The sequence below is a fragment of the Cryptomeria japonica genome, chromosome 3 (assembly GCF_030272615.1).
Source record: "Cryptomeria japonica chromosome 3, Sugi_1.0, whole genome shotgun sequence".
Taxonomy (NCBI): domain Eukaryota; kingdom Viridiplantae; phylum Streptophyta; class Pinopsida; order Cupressales; family Cupressaceae; genus Cryptomeria; species Cryptomeria japonica.
Genome location: NC_081407.1, coordinates 8,539,904 through 8,552,625, shown reverse-complemented (window position 1 = coordinate 8,552,625; position 12,722 = coordinate 8,539,904).

Below are 12,722 nucleotides of genomic sequence, written 5' to 3'. Positions count from 1 at the left end.
CTACATAAAATTGTTTCATTCAACTGGGATGACAAATGTGAACAAGCTTTTCAAAAGATCAAAGAATACTTAATGTCACCACCAGTGTTAGTACCTCCAACAGATGACAAGCCTCTACAACTGCTACAGCACTAGGGGCATTATTGGCTCAACATGACTCTTAAGGAAAAGAGCATGCAATATATTACATCAGTCGTACCCTAGTGGGATATGAGCTTAAGTACAGTACTATTGAGAGATCATGTCTTGCTATAGTTTTTGCCTCACAGAAATTGTGACATTACATGCTTACACACCAAACAAAGCTCATTGCAAAAATTGATCCACTTAAATATCTTATGAGTAAAGCAGCTCTTACAGGATGACTGGCTAAATGGTCATGATTCTTAGCGAGTTTGACATTGAGTATGTAGAAAGAAAATCAATCAAAGGACAAGCTATAGCTGATCAACTCATTGATGCTCTTGTCACAAATGATCATCCACTTGTTACACAGTTACCTGATGAATCAATCTTTAACATGGAATCTTCAAACCTTTGGACTTTATATTTTGATGGTTCCTTCACACATGGTGGCTCTGGCACTGGAATTCTCTTTGTCACACCACAAGGGGATTGCATACCAAGGGCTTATAAAATACAATTTCCTTGTACCAACAATATTGCAGAATATGAAGCATTACTTTATGGGCTCCGTATGGCTATACAATGGAAAATCTTAGATTTATGTGTTCTTGGTGATTCCCAGTTAGTGATCAAACAGGTTAATGATGATTATAAGACAAAGGTTGAAAAGCTTATGCCATACAAGAGAATGGTGGATGATTTCAAGGCTTACTTTACCACAATCACATTTGAGAAAATTCCTCGGGACAACAACAGAGTAGTTGATGCAATGGCTACAATCGCCTCCCTTGTAATAATGTCGAACACTGTGAGTTCTTGGTTGAACCGCTCTTGGAGCCTACCTACAATGTACCACAAACTAAAATGATATGCCTCATTGTTGGTCCGAATTCCCAGTAGTATGGAGATATTTATGCCTACTTACATGATAATACCTTACCTCTTGATCTATCCAACAAAGCCCGAAAAACTTTTATTCATCGAGCCACCCATTATGCCATTTTAGCTGACATCTTATATCATCAGGGTCTTGATGGTACCTTACTTAGATGTCTTGAGCGTGACGAAGCCAACACTACCTTGCAAGAGGTGCACGAAGGTATATGTGGGGCGCATTCGAGCAGTCCTACCCTGGCTAAGAAACTCTTGCGTAATGGTTATTACTGGCCTACTATGGAGAAGGATGCTTATCAGTTTGTTAAAAAGTGCAAGCAATACCAAATACATGGAGACTTGATACATGCACCAGCACAAGAATTGCAACCGCTTGTTACATCTTGGCCTTTTTGTCAGTGGGGACTCGACCTCGTGGGCAAAATCCATCCACCCTCATCCAATGGGCACAAATTTATCATCACTGCTACTGAATATTTCACAAAATGGATTAAAGTCGTTCCCCTTACCCATATCACTGGAAAACAAATTGCCACCTTTATTTTGAATTACATCATATGTCGGTATGGTGTCCCCCTTTCCATCATTACTGATAATGGTCGTCCCTTCAAGAACCAAGATGTTTGTGAGCTTTGTGATAAATTTCATATCCAGCACCGTTTCTCCACACTGTACTATCCTCAAGGTAATGGCCAGTCTGAGGCCTCTAACAAAAACTTCCTTAGAATCCTCAAAAAGATGGTTAATGAAGTTGGTTGTGATTGGCATATCCAATTGAACCCTGCCTTGTGGGCCTACCACATGAGTGTCCGCACTCCCACAGGTGCCACTCCACACTCCCTTGTTTATGGTTCTGAAGCTATATTGCCCATTGAGGTCGAGATACCTTCCCTACGGGTCTCTTTGCGTAACTTGATTAGTGATGAAGACTACAGAGTCTCCCGCTTGCATGACTTAGAATTGTTGGATGAAAAAAGACAAACTGCTTTTGATCACCTCAGAGCATATCAACAACGCATTTGTAGAAGTTACAACCACAAAGTCAGATCTCGCACATTTGAGGTTGGTGATCTTGTCCTTAAAGAAAATCCAAAGAACCAACAAGATAGAGAGAAAAGAGGCAAGTTTGAACCTAATTGGCTTGGTCCATATATTATCACTGCTATGTATGGATCAGGAGCATATCAACTAGCAACTCCCAAGGGTGAACCGCTTGAAGATCCAATCAATAGCATTCACCTTCGTAGATTCTATGCTTGAGTATTTCAAAAAAAAATTCTTCAAAAGATCCTGAAAAAATACAAAAAAATGAGAAAAACATTCTGAAAAAATACAAAAAAATGAGAAAAAGATCCTGAAAAAAAAAAAAAGAAAAAGAAAAAGAAAAAGAAAAAAGTTTGTCCATTGGTGAAAACTTGGCAAACAGGCACCTTGGGCAAGTACCATGGTGAAAACCAGGCAACCGGCGCCATGTGTAAATATTTGGCTCCTCTTTCCTTCAGTACTCTACTTGATCAATGCCTTATCCATATCTTCTCTCCCATTCCATGGTAGTCTTCCTCCCCCCCCTCCACCATAGCTTGTGGATTGTTTGCATACCCCGCGCAATACTTCTCGTGCATACTACGCTAGTCTTATCCCTCATAGGGGCATCTTCTTAAACTTAGGAATGGGTTGGGATAGTTGATGTCTCACGGTCGGAGGAACTATCTTCTAAACTATCCTTCAAAAATCTTTAAAATCATAAAATGTCTTGAAAAAAATCTTAAAAATCATAAAATGTCCTAAAAAAAAATCTTAAAAATCATAAAATGTCCTAAAAAAAATCTTAAAAATCATAAAATGTCCTGAAAAAAATCTTAAAAATCATAAAATGTCCTGAAAAAAATCTTAAAAATCATAAAATGTCCTGAAAAAAAAAAATCTAAAAAATCATAAAATGTCCTGAAAAAATCTTAAAAATTATTAAATCTCCTGAAGAAACCCTAAAAAACAAAAACATTCATAAAAACCTAAAAATCATAAAACTTCAAAAACATGCAATAAACATTGCGATGACACAAACACTTCGGACAAGCATGGAACTTTGGAACTTCAACGGACTCATGACAAGATGAGACTTAAATTGAGCAAATAGGACAACATCTGATCAACTTATACACCTGAACCCATCAACTGTGAACAAAAATAAAAATCATTCGACATGAAACATATTGTTTGCTTATTTTCTCTTGGTTGTTTCTGATTTTCCTTTTTGGTGACATGTCTTTTAGCTTTTCCAGGATGTCTTTGACTAGAAAGGCGAGGATGGAGCATGTTCACTTGTTTGCTGCTTGCAGGATGTTCCTTAGGAATATGACGACACGTCTTAGGACATGATCACTTAGGATCATTGAGGACATATGGGTCTGATACACACTAAGGCATTCCTTTACTATCTGATATGTTTTCTTTCTCGCAATTGGTGTGACTGATTCATTTGGATCTAATTTATATCCAAATGATTTTTTGCCTTTTGCCATAATAAGCTTGATGATGATACAAGCACTTAAAAAGCACAAGAATTATCATCAGCTTTCATAGCCTATTTCTCATCATTCTTCATAATCATCACTTTTCTCTTCTCATCCTCCTTTTCATCTATCTTTTTCAACATTTCTTTCATCATCTTCTTCATTCTTCTTATTGCAGTGAGATCGATCAAACACTTTATCCAACCGATGCATGTCTTTGAATCGTTAATCTCTTTTTCAACCAACATGCTTCATGCAATCTCAATGCCCTTGGAGTCAATCAATCAATCAATCAATCATTGGATCACCTTATCTTGCGCTAGCATCAATCCCTATCAACTTAATCAGCTCAATCAGCTCAATCAGCTTATCAACCTGGCCATACTATTCATTTCCATCAATTGTTCAGTTATGCCTCATCAACTGTGCATTTCCATCAAATGTACATCTCAATCTAATTACTTGCGCAATATCAATCATCCAATCTTTCTCTCCCACAATCTATCGAGAGACCAATCTCCATCAATTTGTTCGATCAATCTCTCGAGGGGGCATAACCAATCAATCATCACCCTTACCAAGACACCTCTGGGGCATATATCAGTTGATCATTTTCTTTGAAACAATATGGCCGGCTACATTGTCTCAAAGAGGGGCAAAATGTAGACACATAAAAATTTACATTAATTTGTCTGCATTTAATTTCAAATTTCTTTGAACATCGGGTGAGTCATTATTACACTATTATTTCTCAATAATTCATTATTCATAATTCCCATCTTTTATTATATTATTATTATTAATATCTTACCATTTATCCATTAAATTTATTAAATAAAATATTTTATCATATTCATTTATATGCCTTCATGCATTCACCTTATATACATTTATCTATTTATTTAATAAAACCCTTAAATATCCCCTCCTACCACTTACCATTTCCCACTTACCATTTCCCATTTACCACTCATCTTCCCTATACCACTCATTTTACATTATCCCATATTCATCCCACAACATGAACTCGCTTGGAGAAAATCTATTTAAACAAGCCTCTCTCTCTTATTTGAGGATCTCATCTTTAAGCGTCGAACTTATGTGAGTTTGTATTCTTCATCATCTTGGCACTTCATTTTCTTTAGCTTCCTTTGCATCAATCATCTTGAATCTCCAAAAAACCATAGCTTCTTGTGTGTGCTTCTAAGAGAAATATTATCTACATAAGATCTTGGTTTAAGGATTGCAATGGAGTGGATTATGTAACATGCATGTGTGTTTTAGCTTAGATATTTGCATTTGCATGTGTGTGTTTTGCAGGTACTTCATTGTTGGATGTTGGAATCCATTTCCTCCATCTACAAGACCAAATATGGATCAAGACTTCACCTAAGTAAAATGATGACTTAGAATATGTTCTTAGGTCTAATATAAAAGGATTCAACTATTTTTAGTCTTCTATTCAATACCCAAATTCTCAAACTCCAAATTTGCTCCTTCTAGGCCTAGAATCCCAACTAGTACAGCAGCGAGAGAAATTTAATGATAACTCAAAAAAATTCCAAAACACCCGACAAATAAAATTGATATTTGGATACCCTTTGTGTTTTTATATAGCATACTCAGAGCCTTTAGCAAGTTGTTTTGGAACGTATCTGTTGTTTTTAGACTGTCCTTCGTTTTCAAGCAACTAGAATGGTGGATTAACAAAGCAACTACAAGAAATATTACTGTTGGGTACTTCTAACCTCAAAAAAGTCTTATTACATGATAAATAATGAAGGAATCCACAATCAATTTCAGTTTGTGAGGCCTATAACCCCCAAAGCTCCAAATTTTCATCAAAAAGCCCTAAAATCAAGGGTTTCTCCAATCGCACCCTTCCACACACTTTTGGAATTGATTGGTTGTTGTTTCACCTTTATATAGCCAACATAAAACTATAAAAATCATAAAATATACCCCTCCAATAGGTAGATCTCTCCAACCCTCACCCTACCTAACCTCTTCACTAGGCTTTCCAAGCAAACAATGGTGATCACCTCTCTTAAACCCTATTATCTGCATATTTAGTTATTAGGAAATATTTTACATGTCATTTTATAGCCACTCCATGAGAATCAGAGTCATTTCATTCATGGAATGACCATAATATTAAAATTTGTCAAAACTGTTAAGGAAAAAGTGACAAAATTCTGGGACAGTCAGCAATTAACCAATTTTATAATCTAGTAGTGACTTCAAAGAATTCATAGAGGTATTAAATGTTGAAATAAATGCACTAAAAATGTATCATATGAATTATACCAAATAAAACCCTCACAAGTTCATAAAAAATCAGGAAATGGCTTCAAAATCTGAGTTTTATTACACTTCCAGATGTTGTCCGTACACTAGGCCTTCACCATTTCGTACAATGCATTAAAATGACTTTATAAACCTTCCTCTATGACTTTTCAACCAACCTATGGTTGGTTACATTGTTTATTTAACACAAAAACACTTAAAACTAGTTTCCCACCTAATTCTTCCTAACCGTTGCCTTTTTGAAATTTTGAATTTGCACTTTGGAAAATGCATTACAACTTTGACAAAAACATTAAAAACAAAAGGATTTTCATCCCTTATTGAATTACACATGAAACTAAACCCTCCTAAATCCATTTTTTGGTGTTTTGACCCAATATCCAACATTTGACAACATTTTACAACTTTCAGGACAATTTGACAACTTTTTGCATTTTTTTAGTTTCAAAAGCCATTATTGGCTTTAAGATCTCATAATTGATTTTATTTAATTTGTTTGATGTTGGAACCTCCTCCTTGGTCTCAAAGGTCTTCAAATTTGAATTTTTTTGCCTTGGTGCACCTGCACCACACATCATGTACTTCTCCATAGCAGTGTTGCAAATACATTTCTACAACCGGTGGTCATCCTATACCGGTTGACATCAATGACAATATAATGCCAACACTTCCTTATAAATTGGAGTCCCTCCTTCAATCAAATTCATGCACCTTTCAGCTAGTAGCTTTAATGTGAAAGCTATGTGTTCCATAATTAAGATCAAAGTGAGTCTACATATAACTAAGTAAGAACCCTCTCTTTCCTTTGGTATACATGCTCATTCCTTCTCTTCCATAGCAACCAATGGATGTTAGTAGACAACAAAAGCCAAAACACATTAGAAACCTTATCCATTCCCGAAAAAAAACCCAAAAGAGTTTTAGACCAACAAGATTTAGTAATAGCCTTAGACCACATTTTTCTTATCCAATATTGCTAACATTCTCAAAAATGCTTTGTGTATGAGTAAGGATATTATACAAACCTTTAGCTTTAATCGTGAGAAGAGGGATCCCATTAGCTCACTTAATTTTAGGAATGAAGTCACTTTCATTAACATTCTTGATAGGTTTTTTAATAAATTGAATATATTTAGTCAATGTAGAATAAGTTATTTTACTCATAATACTCAAATTGAATTCTTCCTAAAGTAGTTCCCAAGTTTTTAATTGACTATTTATGAACAATTTTTCTGTATCAAACACTCCAAGAGAAATAATTCCTTGAAAATGAAGATTTAGACTTAAAATAATTAGAGAAACCTATAAAATATAAAATAAATGAATAAAAGACAAATAGACAAATTGACAAATACATGAAAGACACAATTTACCTTGTACTTTACCTTCTCATCTCACGGATTGAGTGGAATTAGAAGTATCCTTCCTCACTTTATTTTTTCCTTTAGTGTTGTGTAGTTGGGAGGAATGTGGTTGCACAAACAAGTAGCATGATATTTATATTATGATAGATTGGATAAGAAAAAAAACATATAGGTAGAATCAGTATGTATAAATAGAAAATTTGACAACATACATAGCGAAGAACGAGCTAATCGGTTAAAGGATCAACCTTTCATGGGTACAATTGATGAGTTTCCAGTTCTCATTAGAAGATAGAGTAGGAGAGGCCATTGTCAAACTATTTTGTAGTTATCAACCACACCCCATCTAACATTGGGGTAGTTCCAGAGAGTTACTTAAATTTTTCATGGTTTATGTTAAGGTCCTTAGCTCGAAAACCATCTTTCTTTTCTACCATTTTTTTGTCTATTGTGTTTCCTTGCACATTTACAAATGTGCATGAGAGTCATCTTGAACTAGTTATAGGGAGTTATCTAGCAAAGGAAGCTTCATAACATTAGAGTTTGTGTTAATATGGTCCAAACATAAATGTAAATAAAAAAATGACAAATATACCTCAATTTGAAATGCTTGGCATGAAGTTCCACACAAACCTTAATGTTTCTAGAACATGTTGGTGTATTCTTTCATCATGGAAAAACATAATGTAGTTTATCATAATTGATGTAAAAAAGTTGTATCTTTGAATGTCTTGTTCCTCGATTATAGATCTATGCTCAATTGATTTGAATTGCTTGATTGAAAAATTCGTAGATGTGGGTTGGAGTTGATAGGGGTTTGAAATGAGAAATAGACTTGTATCTATATGCAACTTGCACCTTTTCAAATTGAACTTTTGGAAAAGTCCAAATTTGGAGAGGAAATTCCTACTATTTGCGAATCCAACATTCATATTTTAAATTTTAGATCCAATTTCCATGAATAAGGGTTCCCAAGCCCATAGTCCTAGAAAATTGAACCATGAGGAACATCATGAATAAAGGAATGAACCAAATTTATGGAAACATTCTCAAACCTAAGTACAATTAGGCATAAATAAGGCACAACCACTAAAGTGAGTCCAAACCTAGTGTATATTTATAAAGAGATACAACTTATGATGCAATATTTATCCCCCTCTTAGCAAGAGTATGAAATTATGCTCATGTACTCTTGGGAAAATATGGAGAAACCAAATATTCTTTCACCAAGATATTGAAGAGTCAAGATGACTACAAGTTTGGAAAGGCAGTAGCTCCCAAGACTTATGATATTGTCAATCTACAATATTGAGATAAAAGGGAAGTACAAAGTGAGTAATATGAGTAACATTGGTAACACACATGGAGCATGCAAAACACAAAGTTATGACATTTAAAACTAGTAAGATTCATATATTCTCACTAGTAACCATATCAAAAAGACAAGGCATAGATCTAGGACTAGTAAGATCCTTATATAGTTTTTAGGAGTCATGTCAGAGACACATACTATTTTTTTGAATTCAAAGTGTACTATTCTATTTTAACATGTTACAAAATTTATACCTCAAGCATTGAAGTTGCAACTATAGTAACCGAGGGAGGAGTATGGGATACTGCTGCTACATCCTGAAATGCATATTATTTGTTTCAATTTAAATCGATGTATAAATGAAAATTCATTTATGTAATTACAAATTTAAAGTGGCTGATAAATAAAATGCTATGAATTCAAATCAACACACCTGTGTCTGTCGCTCATGGGCAAACACCATATCCATCAACTCATTTGTTAGCGTGAAATCCTCGGTCTTGCGGGCCTAACATCTACTCCCGCAAATCGTGCATAGATGAGATGAGGATCCATCTGCATCGGCTGCATCATCTATCCCCAAGCATATCCCCAAGCAAATGACACACATATGTTGGATGGGCTCTTTGTCACCACCTAATGGCTCATCATCCAATACAATAGGGTGTGCTAATGATGTACCATGTTGGATGATGGCACTAGTCAATATTGTGGCCGCCTGAAGAGTCTGTAGCTCCATCGACTCTTTCAGCTCTACTGGGACAACCTGATGCACCTTGGGTTTGGGTGCTAGGGGGTGGCGACTCTCCGCGGGTAATTGCCTATGAGCTCCAGGTCTATCTTGGGCAGAGCCACCACCTATACCATGGAACTCTCTCATGTCAAAATAGTTTGGGCGTACATTGAGCACAAACTCATAATATACTTTTCTCAAAAAATATAATGGCACCTCATAATTATTACAAGGTGGATCATCAAAGACCATCCACCACCTCTACCAAAAAAGATTCTTCATCTGCACATTAGTACACCAATGTATGGGAAACCTCTTTGCATTAAGAGGTAATGACTGACCAGTTTTGGGATCAACGAAAAGGGCACATGTTTGTTGTTTAGTAATATATTTGTTTTTTACTCCATCATATGATAGCCCATCAGCATAGAATTGACGACACCTATCCCTAAAGCTTCCCATTTGGTAATTTATCTGGAAACATCTATGGCACCACTAGCTAATGTTTCTAGGCTAGTGGCGAGGGATTAATGATGCTCAAGTTCAGATGTTTTCAATTTAACAATCAGTCTATTGATTTTAGACGTACTTTGTCCTAACTGATTAATTAATTGCTCTTGTGTTTCGAGTGTGCAGTCAAAAGGAGGAATTGGGGGTTGTTCTTGTGGGTTTTCAGGAGGTGCATTTGGTTGTTCTTGTTGTGGATTAGAAGAATATGGTTTTTGAAACAAAAACTGAAAAAACCTAATCAAAATTAATGAAATTAAATTCAAAATGTAAAACAAATTGAACAAACGGGAAAGAAAGACAAAAATAAACAAAAACTAACCTTGATCCATAGCCTGGAGGAGAAATCTAGCACCTCGTTCGCGGTTTAGGAGAGGAAATGAAAAAAAAACGAAGTAAAAACGCGCTATTCATGGGTAAATGAGACCCAGTTTTTTTAAAAAAAATGTTTTTTAACAGGCACCGCGTATGCGGTTATCTTTGGATTATTAGCGTGCACACGCTCATTTTCCTATGAATTTTCCTAGGCATAGCACGTATGCGCTACCTTCTCTAGGCTTGGGAATAACAAACCTAAGCGCGTACACGGTGAATTCAAATTTTAGAACCGCGTACGCACTGCTTGTTTTTCCATTTTTTTTGGGGGTGGTGTCCACTTTTTTGACCACCATCTTTGTGTACATACTCTAATGTATATTGTTATCGCAATCATTAAAATCATTGTCTTTAATATAATTATAGTAAATAGACTTTATTACTTTATCCAACTATTAGAAGGCATGCAGTTGTTATCATTAACTTGCTTAAGCCCAACTGACACCTAAGTCATGCTTAGGGTAGTGGGAATAATGTATCTGCTAAATATTCATATGCTTGATACTCCCAATAAATTTAATTATGTTAATAGTCACAAAACCATACCAGATCTTTAAAAAAAGAGGTTATCATACTTCATTTAAGACAAGGCCTTCCTATGCCAATCTACTTGTTAAATACCATGAATTTTTCACTAAGATGTTTTAGAAAGTTATAAATTCTACAACATGGTAGTACCTATATTCTGAGACATGATAGTGGCATTTTTATTACCATCTCAAATAAACACGGAATGAGCAAAGTAAATGTATATTTTCCGTACTAAGAATGATGTTGTAAATCACAAATTTCAAGATCAATAATTTTATAAGCTACATATCTCTAACTAATTCTTAATCCTTAAAGATCTATTTGAAGCAATTTCTATGTTCAGACAAGGAGTTTAGTCAATTGACAAAATGCCATAAGAAATGTAATTTATACATAAGAATGGGAAAAATTATATAATGCATCATTTAGGCAAACCCAATTCAATAAATCCATTCCTCTTGGTTGCAAGTGTAAATAATTTAAAATTAAACACTTAGGAAACGAGGGACAATGAGGATACTCATCCATGGAAGAAAGCATTTTTGGAGTGGAATAAAAATCTACTCAGCAAGTTCCACACTGGAATCTTCAAGTATGTAGATTTTACAATTGCTTGGACATTTCAAAGCCCCTTTCCCTATCTCCATAGTTTAACTCCCTTCTTCATTGTTTTATTCTCTCTAATCTCTCCTCTACACCATTCTTAGCCCTTTGCATTTTACTTTGTTTTTCTTTTGATAATCACCTCCATCATCTCACATCTGAAATATATATTTACCCCACTCGATGTTTCACGGATATTCATACTTTCTTCTACTACACACCCTCTACGTCAAGTATTTATAGTGAGTTGTTTCCAAGTTTGGAGATCAAATTTTGAGGCAATTTCCTTCACAAATATGTGGTCTCAAGGCTACAAGGTTTCCATGAATATATGCACAAAATGGATTTGTTGATAAGGCATTAGAAACTTCAATGCAAACACTATTGGTGGATGTAAAGCTTGACTCATCAACCCCCTTTACCTATGCCAAATTGGGAGCTTTGGGATCGTTGCTATTGAAACAACCTTGATAGACACCTACACAAAATGTGGGAGCATAAACCATCTACTTCATGTGATCTACATTACAAAATGCCTAAGAAAAGTGTGGTCTCGCAGCTACCATGATTATAGGATGTGCACGAAATAGTTTCCTTGAAAAGGCTTTATAAATGTGGTCTCAAAATTTCTTCTCCCTACCTTGCTTGTTCATCCCCTCCAAGTTGCCCTCTCTCTCTTCCTCTTTGTCGCACTTTTCTCTCTTTTTCCCAAGTAGAGTGTGAGTCCCTTTCCCTCTGAATTTTCCCTCATCCATAGATATAATTTTTTGCACTCTTTGCCTTCTCCTCTCTTCTGCATTTCTTGCATACATGTCTATCAAGTCAATTTATGTCCCCCTTACCTTTCCTCTCTACTTTTTTACTTTTAGTCTTGTCATTGGTGAAAAATTGATAGTCTTTTTTGTGTGAATTTTGTCCATGTCTATAAGTTTTTGGATGATTCCAGGGTAGAGATGCCATGCCCTAGTAAATGCATACCCTTCCTTGCAAAATCACATCCTCTCTTCATAAATGGTGTTTGTCTCCTATTGTTCCTTTTCATGTAGGCACCCATGGTTCATTTATTTCATATAGTGCACAGTCATTTTTATGTTTAATGCTCGATGTCCTCATCTTGAAAGAATTAAATCTTATTTGTTTATCATATATTTTCTATGGTCATCCACTATGGAATAGGGTGACGTGGGGATGTGACATCCTCCTCCCCTTAGAATAAGTTGTCCTCAACTTATTATTAGGACTATTTTGTTAATTTTTTGAAAATTTTGGTTACCATCCATGTCAATTGCTTTTGAACCCCTTAACCTAGCTATTGAAGCAGTTCCATTTCCTTTAATTTGATCAATTTGAAATGGTTCTACAATATTTAAGAGGAAGAATTCTAAAATTTATTCTCCAAAGAGCCTTTTCTCTCAATCCCATCCTCTATTTTCAATAATATACTAAAGGATTGTCAT